General features: G+C 44.1%; 1 protein-coding gene across 2 annotated transcripts in view; it reads left to right on the top strand.

Annotated features, from left to right (window-relative positions):
• GFRA4 (GDNF family receptor alpha 4) overlaps positions 1 to 13,389 on the top strand; it is a gene marked incomplete at its 3' end in the record, with an annotated part of 72,833 nt that overhangs the window by 45,052 nt on the left and 14,392 nt on the right. The gene's annotated exons all lie outside the window — the stretch shown is intronic.

Genomic DNA, 13,389 nt, shown 5'->3' with positions numbered 1-13,389 from the left:
TTTTGCTATTGGCAGGAGTGGACAAGGGGATGCTACGTGCTCTGCCTTAACATCAAGCCTGCAGAGATGGCGTTGAGTTGAAGGAGGGTATGGAGTGAACAAACGGGCTCAGCTTGCCCTTGATCTGCAGTTCCCGCAGCTCTCTGTCAAGGACGGCAAAGGAGGACACCGACCTGCAACGGGTACTGAAACATGCTTTAAGAAATCAGCTGCCTTTCTGCTGTTTCGGTGGCAGAGTGTCAGCATTCGGTGGTAGCCAATGGGCAGCTACAGGCTTCAGTAGCTGCGTTAGAGCCTGGTGAAGCAGGGAAGGGCCAAGCTCTTTATTACACAGATGGGCAGCTGATACAAAGGGAGTGTTGGCCAGAGCTATTTGCTGAACAAGGCAGAGGCACTCATGGAACTGAAAGTTAAATACAAATGGGAAAACATCTTACCATCTCTCCTGGGACCTGGATGTTCTCTGGGGCCAGTCAGCTTGCCCAACACTGGGCTTTTCACCATTGCCAGCAGAGCCCTGTGCTGAGCCAGTGGGCACCTACTTTCTCCAGATTTCATTTCCAGGATAATCCCAATGGCTAAATTTCCCCATTGCCATGTTCAGCGCATGTTCGACCCTGCACTCAGTCTCAAACAGCTTGTCTTTCATGAGTTAGTGTGGTGACTGCAGCTCTTCCCCGATGGGAGGGCTTCCCAACACATTTCCCTTGCTTCCCAAGAGAGTCCTTAACCACCAGCCTGCATAATTATCTTCAGAGAAGGAAACGCTGCTTCTTTTTTCCACAACAGTCTAACCAGGCTTCCTTCTTCTCAGATTTGGTTTTACACACCTTCATGTTGAATAATTCAGTTCAGTCACTGCTGATTAACACCAGCTTAACTGTGAGAAGAGAGGTGCCTTGTTCTGAGAGAACCAGACTTCACACGGACTTTATTCACCTTTCATTTGTTTCTGAGTCCAGCACGGTTTCTTTGATTTTGAGGTGGTTGTTCTCACTTTACAAGTCCACACCAGCCACACGGTATTCAATAATCGCAACTGGACAGTACTGGACAACTCGGGGAGCGGGAAGGGACCACACATACAAAGTCTGCTGCTCCAGCAGAGAAGGGAGGATGCAAGAGCCATTTCTGACAGATGCTTCTGTAAATGATTCCACTGCTGGGGATTAAACAGACCCTCCGTAATCTGTTCTACTTTTTAACTTCCCATATAACATTTTTCTTAATATCTAACTAAATCTCCCTTGCTGCACATTTACTCAGAATTACTTCTCTTCTTACATCCCACGACAGTGGAGGGCTATCTATCACTGTCCGCTTCTGAACCGTCTTGTTTACATACTCGAGTGCTGTGATTTTGTTTCTTCACAGCCTTCATCCTAAACTAAATAAACCCTGTTCTTTCAGCTTTTCCTCAGCCTGAAAAGCCACTTAAAATTTTAATAAAATTCCTCTGGGATCTTGTCATCTTCCTTAGCACATGTTGTCCTGCCAAAAAGGTGGACCCAAACTCCAACTAAAGCCTCACTGGAGCTGAGAAGTGCAGGATAATTGCTTCCTGTGATAAATATACACGATTCATGTTGAGACCTCCTGTTTTCTGGTTTGCATCCTGTTGCTTTTTCTTATTCGGCTCATGGTCATGTCTCCCATACTGCTGGGAAGCCACCCATTTCCTAGGTTTACTCCTCCCTCCTGTCCTCTTGCACTCACATTGCCCAGTGCCACGTCTGCTTCTGTGCAGTGTCATCCTCTTGATTTCAGACACTGCCTTTAACAGATCAAGATAATTTTTAATTCCAGTCTTGTCCTGTACATTGCTTGTGACCCCCTCTTTATCTTCTGTCAGCCACAAATTACATAAATCTATTCTCTATTCCATCATCCAAGTCATTATGCGAATATTGAACAGTACCAGACTCAGGACAGACCCTCGAAGACCTTCTTAGTCTGAAAATGTGCCACTGAGACTCTTCCTGGAGCACACTATTCATGACCACCCACTTTACCATGATTGCTCATAGGCCACTTTTATGGGTGCATCATATGGGCCTGGGCCAAATAGCTTGCAAAAGTGAAATCATACCATGTCACCCGCTTACTTTCCTGGCCAGTCTTAGCCTGATTGGTCTATAATTCACTTGGTTCCTTCTTCTGCTTCTTTAAAAAGGGTATTTCTTTGTCCACTCTTTTGGGATCCCATTCTTGATAAGGATTGGGAAGATAAAGATGTTCCTTTTCCGCCATTTCTCGTAGTTCATATACACAGACTTGCTGACAGGTGCCAGCAACCCCTCAGAGAACATAGATCTGTGTAAGCCGTTGTGCAGCGTGGGGGAGGTTAAAACAGTATTTGAAGGGAAAAATGCTTATTCTATGAAGAGTGTGGTAAGACATGGCAGGAAGCAGCCTGGATGTCATTCTGAAGGTCTTGCCCAAAAGGGTCCTCAAAGTGCTTTATCTCCTTGGAACTGTTGCCCATCATCACCCACCCAAGTTAAGCTAAAACTTTAATAAACTGAAAAACAAAATTCATCAGCAGTGCAGGTGGATCACAGTCAAGAGATATGTGAGGTTCTGACTTACAAGTAAGGTACTAAAAGGAAGGAATCTGGCTAAAAAAAAAGAAAAATAAAACAGTATTAAGATGTCTTTAATGCATTGGTGAACACGGCATAGAAATCTGTGCTGTCAGATCCTAAAGCGCTCAGTGCTTCAGCCTCCAGAAATGCTCCTCTGTTCATGAGACAGAAATCAAGGGAAGGGCTTGGGCTTTCTACTAACACTGGAAATCATTTTTAAAAATAGAAGCTACTGCAATGTGTCTGCCCCCGGGAACAGCAGGAAAGAAGGACAAGTCCCTCAGACTGAGATTAGATCCCAAAGAACTCAATAAGAATATTCAGAGAAAATATTTTCTTTGCCTGCCAAGGGAGATGTTTTCAAGACAATGGCTAGAGATGTTTTCTTTTATGCTGTTAGCTGCCCCTCTTGGGTACTTGCAAATTTTCCTGACCAAGAAGACTTTGAGAGTCTGTGTTTTCAATGCCCTTGATGGGAGATGTTGCTTGTACGAATTTCCCTCTGGGCTTTAACTTGCTCCTGAGACTTTTGACAAGAAAGTCCAAGAATTATTTGAAGGAAATGAGGGCATTGCAAGACACATAGATGATATCCTGAAAGATTTTGTTATCTTCCCCCTTTTTGGACAGCAAATGGGGAAGACAACAAAAGGGACATGGCAAGAGAAATCTAATTTAAAATCAGAAACGTGAAATATTTGGGAGAAAGTGCAAGTGAATTGACATACACACAGATGCTGGCCAAAGCCAGGCGATTACAGAAATGCTGCTTTGACAGGTAAGACAAATTTGCAGAGTTTGGTTCCTGAAATAAAATGAGATGACAATTCTTCTTTCTGGGATGTTGTGCAGAAGGACTCAAAATGAGAGAGGACTGCCAACCTGAACAGGTTGTTTTGGAAGTCAAAGAGAGAAGAAAGCAAGCACCTGAGTTTTGGCAAGTTGTGTCACCCAAAGATGAACCACCTGGCCATTAAATCCCTCTGTAAACGGCTCAGGACAGTGTGACAAAACTCTTCTGCATTTTTCAGGCTGGTGGCATTGGTTTTCAGAAGTAGTCTGGAAACAGCATCTTCTTGCATAGAGGGATGCCTTTGCTGCAGAAAATGTTAAAGAAAAATATTCAGGTAGGGAAAATGGATCCCAACAAAAAATGGACCCCAAATTCATTGTTCCTAAAGCAAAAAGCTCATTCACCTGCAGAAGAGAGTATTTAGCTTTCATTTTCCATCTGCATCAATGCAGTTTGTGCAAACCAGGAAAAAAAGAGCTGCCTGAGAGCAGGCACAGTCCTGAAAGTGTTTGAGGAGTCTGTTCTTGAAGAGACTATGTAGAGACAGCATAACAATAACACATGCAAATCTGTTGGAAGAGATTTCTCGTCTCAAACACAGTAGGGAATAAACTTCTAGAGGCCATGGCAAAAGACAAGACATTGCAGAAAGCTATTAACACTGTCACTGAAAGGAGGCTTGGGAATTACATATCAATTCAAATCAGAGCTTTCTGTAATTGATAGTATAGCATACAAATGCAAAAATTAGTAGTGCCAAAAATACTACAGCCCTGATGCGTTCTATAGAATCTGTGAGATCTGGAAATATGTATTGCAGTGGTCGCAAATGAACACAGACTCAAAGAAAATGCATAAATGGATATGCATGAAATGCGTCAATAATTTCTACCTCAGAGAGAAAAAGCAATGATGATGGGTCAGATGTGGTGGACATGTTGGATCATCCAGGGTACTCTGAGACTGCATTATTAGAGAATCTTCTATTAAGGTATCTTGTAGGAAACAGTAAACCTTTATTTGGCAGATATGGGCTTCCAGAAATGGTCATGTTTTACAATGGTCCTTACTTAATTGACAGGACTTTGCAAGATTTTGAAGAGTTGATGAATGCCTGAATTCTTCAGTCAAGTAATTTGAAGCAAAGTGGAGTTAAGGGAGTTAAAAAAATACTTATATATTTATATATGTGTATAAAACCATTACAGGCTCTGAAAAAGATCTGTATCTCACTCTGCTGGACTTCAGAAGACTGCCTTTAAGGCACTGATCGTTGCTAGCTGAAATTTTGCTCAGAAAGTTGAGAATCAGACTGTCTTGCTTATTCAAATCTGGGCTGGGAAGCTGAGCTGATCCTGAGGCACAGGCAGATAGAAAAATGTATAAAAATATATGTACAAAATCAAATGATAGCTGAGGAGCTCAGTTACTGCCGGCTCTGTGGCTGATGACTCCCGAACACTGTTTTAGTGGCAGTTGAGCATAAGCTGCAATGCGAGAAGAACTTCTGTTTGCAAAAGGGGGTGATGTAAAGGGCTTACACTCAGGTTAACCTAGGAAATAGTGACTGAGAGAACATGCTAACAGTACGTTCTCCAATCTCCTATGGAAATATAGGCTTTGAAACATTTAAAAAAAAATTTAAATCTTGCCACAGCTCTGGACTGTTGAGGAACCCCAAATACCACGGTACTCAGCTCTTTGGGGATCTCGCAGCTCAGTGACTGTAGTTAAGGAGTATACACTTATCACTGCTCTGCCTTGAGAAGAGTAAATGTAGCCATTAGAAGCGCCAGAGAAATGCCTGTACTAATAGTTGCAGAACGTAGCACTTTCTTTCCTCTAAAGACTGGAAAATAAGCCCCATGGCAATTCATTGATAATGAACTTGAGCATGTAATCACAGAGTCCCAGAATCATTAAGGTTGGAAAAGACCTTTAAGATCACCAAGTCCAACCATCAACCCAACATCCCCATGCCCGCTAAACCATGTCCCAAAGTGCCACATCCACACATTTTTTGAACACTTCCAGTGATGGTGACTCTACCACCTCCCTGGGCAGCCTGTGTCAATGTTTGACCAAATCCAAGTAGGGGAGACTGTTGTAAATATCTAGCATGCTGCTGATGTCATGGATACTGCTTTGATTAAATTATTTTTTAGTTCTCCCAATTCCTCCATATATAGACCTCCATTTGTCTTTGCATGTCTCTACATAGGGTTGTGCCACCCTTGACCCATGCTTCCTTCATCTGCTTGCAGAAAACTCCGCTTGTTCCTTATCTTAGACTTATATGTGGGACAGGGACTTTTTATTTACTTTTTGTGTATCAAACCCTGTTGATGATCAAGGTCAGCAGCTTCTTGAGGATGGTACAAAGCAATTCTTCAACAACTGCAATTGTAATTGGTTGCCCAGAGAGGCTGTAGGTGCCCCATCCCCGGAAACATCCCAGGTCAGGCTGGACGGGCCTCTGAGCAACCTGCTCTAGTTGCAGATGTCCCTGCTCATGGCAGGGGTGTTGGACTAGATGGCCTTTAAAGGTCCCTTCCAACCCAAACTATTCTGTGATTCTATGATTTTTTTGAAGTCTCTGACTTCCCATCTAAAATTGACCCTTTTTGCCACAATTCAGGGTGGCAACATGCTTAAAAACATCCCCACCCCTCCAGTGGGGGATGGATTTCTGTCTTTGGGGCTGCTAGACCCAGATCTTGCTTAGAAAAAGACCTCATCAGGACTGTTGCTTTCACTGTAGCAGTGGAGAGCTCTGATGGTCACACACTCTTCTCAAGGACGTCGAGGAAGAGAAAATGTCACAGTGCTCGACAGGGCAAGTGGAAGTCACCCACGTGTGGAGCATTACTGACCATTTCTATCCTTTTTAGACCACTCTCAGTTCCTCCGAGTGCCGCACCAATTGAAGTGGTAATGACTCCTCTTTCAACGGCAGATTCCATTTGAAGTATTTTGATGTGCCAGTAAGAGTTGCTTTAAAATGCCAGCAATAAATACACATTCAAAGCAATACACTTAGTGCCTCGGCTGTAAAGTCCATATATGTTCTCATCAGCAGTATTTTTGGCTGAATAAATGCTAGGCATGAACAATACTCACTGCATTTTCCACAACCCTCCCTCCACACACACACACTCGCACATACACGTGCATGCACGCATTCTCCCCTGCTTTCTGGGGAGATCAGACTGAGGTTTTCCAAGTGAGGAAACCTGTATGCTTCCCACTTTGCAGCCATGGCCACTTAGACTGCCTCACCGTGCCATGTGTCTCCAAGAAAATGCATACTGCATTCCTCTCTCACAGGCAGGATGCCCACAATGTCTTCCTGGGGTCAACCTAATAGGAAGAATAAGATCATTCTGAATATCAAGAATCCTCAATATTCTTATTGAGCCAACTTCCTTGGGACATACTTTCTACAGCATACAAAGGTCAAATACCAAACTTGAAGACACAGGAAGGTGCCCAATCAAAGCTCTTGCTCATCATCACCTTTTGGGTGAATAGGGGTATGTCTGAGCCCTGTCCAGCACACAGGAGATCTCTAGACAAGGGACATGAGATGTCAGAAAGGGGACAAAGACAAATGGGTATGATCAAGCAGACCCAGCTAGCGTTAGACCTAAAAAGGAGCAGTCTTGGGTCTAAACTTGCTTTGCTATGCCTCACCAGAGAATCTTTGTCTCTACCATGTGGCCAGGATGTTTTAAAGTCAAACTTAGGTGGAATTTGTGGTCTTATATATATATCTCCTTTAAGCACTTAGAGATCTCCTCTAGCCCTTGAGACCTCACAGTCTTTAATACAGTTGTCCTTACAGCTCCCTGCTAGATGTTCTCTTATCTTCACAAACAAGGAGCTGATATCCAGAGACCTCCAGTTATCCCACAGGATGGGATGCTTATTTTTAGGCACCTGTGTTAAGATCCTAGTGATCACAAGCCCTACTAACCACTGTGTCCTCTTGGTGGTATAACTGGTTAGCTTTGGGATGGGGGAAGCACCTCTATTACATTAGAAATCCGGGACTAAAGCCCCTGTTATATCAGGATTTATCAATATCATGGTGTCCCCAAATTGTGGCAAGCAATGAATATGACATGTATCATGTTCACTGCCAAACCTTGTATCTTGTTGTACGATACGGGTTTCAGAGTACACATTTCTGAATAGCGTGTACCCAGTTTGAGACTTCACAGATGCTCAAAAGTTTTAAGCCTTCTTTCTGGTCAGATGGATGAATCTTATTTGGAATAGGTACACAACTATTTGCAGCCAAGTCATGCACTGAGCGTGATGGTCTGATTTGCATCTTTCTTTCATAAGAAAATTTTTTATAGCTGATTCGGTGGTTAATCTGGCTGAGTCAGTCCAGCAGGACAGGGCATTCCAGAAGCACTTTTAGAAAGCAAAGTCTGAAGCCTTGTCAAAAAGAATGTGTTAGTGTAGGAGAGTAATGATATCTAGGGAAACTTCACCCTAAGTTATCATGAGAGTTTTCATGAGGAATTATTTTCTCCTTAAGGGTAATGGAGGCATGATGTAACTTCACCAGACCACAGACACCCAGAGGGCTCTGGATTTTCTTCTAACTTGAAAGTTTGCAGACACAATCCAGCAACTAATGCCCTAGCCCATGATTTTTTTTTCCAGCCAGGTTCTAGTCATTGACTTGTGGGGGACAAATAAATTGCTTCATCTTTTCAGGCTTCATCAAAGTCAGAGTGACACTTGCCTCCTTGGCAAATGGCTAAGAGAGCTCCAGATGAGAAGGGCTGTCAGAGACAAATTGGGGATTATTGAGTTCATCTTTGCAGATATCTAAAACCTGACTCACCATGCCCTCTTTGGCTTATTCATGCTTTCATTTAACACTTGTGGCCATCACATTTCACTCTCACTTTGCAGTGTAAGTCCCCACAGGGCAGAGAATAACCCTCTAAAAACATTTGCGCATGATCTGACTTGCGCAGATTCATCATGCTAAAGAACAGGTGGGATGGCTTTCTTAATAAATTTCCTGCCACAGCAGGGGTCTTGATCAATAGGGCATCTCAAGTTTTGAGCTTCTCTGAAAATATCTAGGTGTCACATATGATAAGCAGGAAGAATGATGACAGGAATGTGGTTTCTTCCGGTTTTGATTCCATGCAACGAGTAAATCTATGTGGATCAGCTACTACAGGAGAAGACGACACTTCGTTAATGTTCCTGCATTTATTCGTATTTCCCCAGTAACTGTAAAGCCCTACTTGAAGGCACCAAGCAAACACAGGCAAAAGTTTGCTTGTAACCTGAAAGCAAGGGGAGGAAGGTCAGAGCTGTAGGTACAAAGAGTCAGGCAGCACATTTTTAATGCCTGCTCAAGGTATGCAGCATGTTGTTGGCCTGAATGTTACGGCATTGCTTTGACACCCTCAGACAGTACATTCCTGAGGTGTTCTCAGCAAATTCCACCACCCCAGTACTGACTGGGAAGACTCACTAGCAAATGACGGTCAGTTTGCACTGTGGGATTTCATCATGTGTGTGTTATGTTTGTAAAACCATGCAAAACCACAGAGGACTGATAGCAACCAGTGGTGTCATCCTCCTTGCATGAGCCGCTCTGATCTAATCCAGCACAACAGCGAGCCAGCCCTCAATGTATTCATGGTGTTGGAGGACTGAACATGTACTAAGCCCAGGGCAAGACAGATGGAAGGGAAGGAAACTTTCCCTTGCATCCCAGGACCCCAAAGGGGATTGCTGGGCACTATGAAATCCAGATGACAGCTATGAGTTCTGGACAAGGTATGTGGGATCTCCTGGGAGGGCTGCTCTCAGGCAGGTTTGGGGAAGGACCACCGGTACGGTAGAGGCGTTTACTGGGGCACCTCTGTTACGGTTTATATGCTCCCCTCCAGATCACGCAGGGTGCAGGGTGTTTGTCCAGTGAGATGAGCCCATGTGAGTACATGTTTTAGTGCAACACAGTCAGTTAATTTAGTGTAGCACTGACACTCCTGCATGCCTCAAGCACTCTTGAGTGCCTCAACCCTGTTGCAAATGGGACCACTGGAGAGGGAGACACCTGTGAGCCACAACGTCTTGCACTCCTGAAACAAACCTAAGGTATACAGGTGCAGGCAGACCCAAAGCATGCACTTGGAGGAAAGGCAGTCCTCCGCACACTCTGCAGCTATTTCAACAGTAAATGGGGAATGAAATTTGAGCTGTATACAAGGGCTTGTTCCTTAGGTGATCCTGAGCACTTGGCTGTAAAGTTACAAGATGAGAACATAGTCTAACAAGGTTTAGCAGTGACCATCTGCATTAGCCACCTGGCCCCGTTCATGCATCATTGTTGGTCTATGAATATTTGGGAAATACTAGGAATATTTCTGCCAAACTCCCTTTCCCATCATTTTTTCATTCCAGGACAGCTGTGTGTAACAACTTATTTCTGACAGGTGTGGGTAAGTTGAAAGTTTCTGGATATCAGGCAGTTGCCTGTTAGCAAGCACCGACATCTGTCCTGCAGATTTAATTTGACCCAGCCTATTAGGATTGCTCAGTGATGGACACTTCTCCCAGCTGAACACACAGGAATGGTCTGATGCCCACCTCAGGTTTAGATTCCAGTTCTCCAGGTGTCTGTCACAGCTTGTAGAGGGACAGCCTCTCACACACCATGACATGTTGCATGTGATATGTCTAGTCAGCAGAAGACCTCTGAAGTGCAGAAGGCATGTGAGGTGGCAGAGCAGAAGGGATGCCACAGCATGGAGGATGCATGAGTGCAGGAGATCCAGCTGGAGCATGAGGGGAGTGAGAGGTAGGAGACTTCTGCATCGTGCTTGTACTCATTGTACAAGATTTGGCAGGCCTGATTTAGGAAGAATTATGTAAAAGATGTCCAACTAACCTAAAGGGGTAATGAACCACTCTTGTTGCTTTGTTGGAGATGTTGGCCGGTTATTCTTCTCTTAGTAGCAAATATTGTAAAAGCAATACAATACTCCAAACATTCTGGAGTCAACAGCTTGTCACAGAAATAGTAAGTGTTGATCACTCCCTAAGACTGTGCATGAATCAGGGGTGTAAAAGGATTCACACCTAATACATGCAAAAACTGGAGGGAAGGGGGACATATCCCAAAGCCCCAGGTTGAACAGCACCATGACAAGCAGTGTGGTTCCTCCTAGAACATCTGAAGCCCGACAGTTGGTTGGATCACAAAGGCAGAGTGGCAGGGTACTCTCCAGGCATTTTGCTCAATGTTTCCAGACCACATGGAGTCACCTTCACACTTCAGTACCCCAGGCACAGCTGCATTTCCTTGGTGAAGGAAATGGTCTCCTTGGAGGCGAGTCAGACCTCCTTGTCCAACAAAATACCCTTTGAGATGCCTGCATAAGAAGAACCAAGGGTCTGTTAAAGCAATGGGAAGAGCCACATTTCACTCTTACTCCTGCACATTAGGAGTAACTTTATGTAAGTGCCACTGAGGTAAGCAAGAGCAGAAACAGATGTGGAGCATAGCTACAGACAGGATGGGAAAATAAACTCATTACTCCATCTGCCCACTGTAAACAGCGTGAAATTAGCAGCAAGTGAGGAATAAAAATCCAGACAAATGGCCTTTTAAAGAGAGCAGCGGGAGCTGGAAGGTCTGCTGTTAGAAAAGCAGAGGCACGGAAAGCCCAAGCCATGCACAACCCGACGCATATCCTGAGACCCCTGGTCAGTCAGGGGCAGAGGTGGAGAAAAATCCCATGGTGCAAAGTCTACAAGATGTGATTTTTGAAGGTAAAAACAGAAAGGCCACTCCATCTTTGGGAGAGAAGACCTGATTTTGCCTTTGTCCCTGACTGTTAGGAGACACTGTCTATTTTATAAGTCACAGAGATTTTTTTTTCCCCTAAGAGGTTCTCTCTTAATGTTGCATAAAATTACTCTCTCAGGGGCAGTGTGAGGAGGAAAACGTGGTGTTACGTTGTCTCAGTTGCAAAGACATCGCTAACAATAAAAGCCCCTGAATGATTTGGTTTTTAAGTGACATGATTATGGAACGGGTCATTCGTGACGCTCCACTTCAAGTTGCTTCAAGTACCTCTGTCATAAAGCCTGAATGGGGGTGTTTTATGCTTTGGACTTGGGCTGTAGATATTCACCCCTGGCCTTTGTTCTATGAAGCAAGTCTCAGCTTGAGGATATATTTACTTAAACATTTGCAGGAAAATTTCTCAAATGGTCAATCTGCTTGATTTATTTAAAGTGGGATCCCAAAGTGTTTTACAGCTTTTACAGGCTGGCTGTGTTTATAACCATCCTGGGGAGTATCTTCTGCAATTCATGTAGCGGAGAGGGGGAAGAAGGGTCATAATTTCTATTTTAACCTACTTTTCTAGCAGCTGACATGACACTGACAAAGTCATCTCTTCTAGAATAAAACCTGCCATGCTTTATCCTTGCCCAGAGGAGAACCTTTGGAGAAAGCCACAGCAAAATAAGTCAAGCACTTTTTTTTTTCCCCCTTGTGGATTCTGCTCAGATATGTGCATGGAAAATTCAGTGGTGTCTGAAAGCAGAGACTATGAGCAGCTCCGGCTCATTTTATGGATTCAATGAAATTGCAGACCAAATGATATTTCAAGGAAACTGGTTCCTTGTGTTAGGAGTTCTTAAAGATACGACAGCCCAAGGCAGAGTTTCCTACATGTTGGAAATAATTTCTCTCTCCACATTTGGCAGATCCAAACAAGACTTGAGTGCTAAATAAACCAGGTCTATGAATAAATCAGGGGTAGAAGAACTGAAATTTGAGGTATTGTGAGATTTGAAATAACTGAAACTTGGCGTTGGCCATGAGGCACTTCGAAATAGTCTGGAGTTTGATGAGAGGTTTTGCATTTGAGAAGCCATTGGGATATTTCAGGAGGAAACCTCCTGGTGGGTTCACCAGGTTTGTCATAAACATAACTGAAGTATCTGAACTCCAGCTGCTACCTTCTACTCTAATCAAGAGCAACAGAAGCAGCTCCTTCTTAGTGAACACCCTGTTACTGCTGAGGAAGGAGACATGGATATACTGGGCTCAAGCGCTGAACTGGGAGGGTAGCAGAGGCCGGTGCAGAAATTCAGGGCAGGAGAGGTAGCATGTGGAAGAAGGAAAAAGGGACTTTATGGGGAGATCAATAGACTCTTGGAGAGAGGGGAGATCTCATGAAGCCCTTGGAGATAGAAATCAGGACTTCACATTTTTCTCAGGAGAGAGGATTTTCTAATATTGTCTGAGTTGGGTTTCGCCAGGAACAGACCCTGGAGGAGCTCAAAAACCAGAAGTTGCCTCCACCTTATCTACCCCGTGAAGGGTAAGGTATCCTTACCCTTACAGTCCCTATCCAAAGTGCAGACAAGTTATGTTAGAGACATGGACTTCCTTTGGGAAGTATTTGGGAAGTCCTCCTTCAAGGTCATGACAGCAGTTTCTGTTTTTATAGTATAGCAGGATCCAAAATTATGTTATAGGACAGAAACTGATTCTCCCCTTCCATGAACCAGGTTTCCCTCTTCATCGCTCCCCCAAGCCATAGTGCAGTTATGCCTGACCTCTGTCAACATGCTCCAGAGCATCACACCAACGGGAAGGAGTGTGATTCACCTTGTCCTGACCCCTGTCTCCTCTCCATCACCTGGATGATGCTCCAGGCCATGGGAGCACAGCACCACTGAGCCCTGCTGAACTAATTTAGTGGTGTACACGTAGTAAATAATGCCTTCCTCCCATGCTTTTGTTTATCCTCTCGGCATGGGGAACAGAGCACTTTGTATTTTTACAATTAACTCTGAGGAGAATTTACAGAAGGTTGGAAAAAGCCAAAACAAAATGGTGGAAGTCCTAGGGAGGTGGTGACAGTGAACAAGGGCCAACTCCTGGGACACCTGTGGGCTGACTCCATGTCAAAACACCCCACACAGAGCCTTTCATTGCTTCAGGGAGGT

Source organism: Phaethon aethereus (genome assembly GCF_964289735.1).
Source record: "Phaethon aethereus genome assembly, chromosome: 4".
NCBI lineage: Eukaryota > Metazoa > Chordata > Aves > Phaethontiformes > Phaethontidae > Phaethon > Phaethon aethereus.
This window is presented reverse-complemented; position numbering and strand designations above follow the sequence as displayed.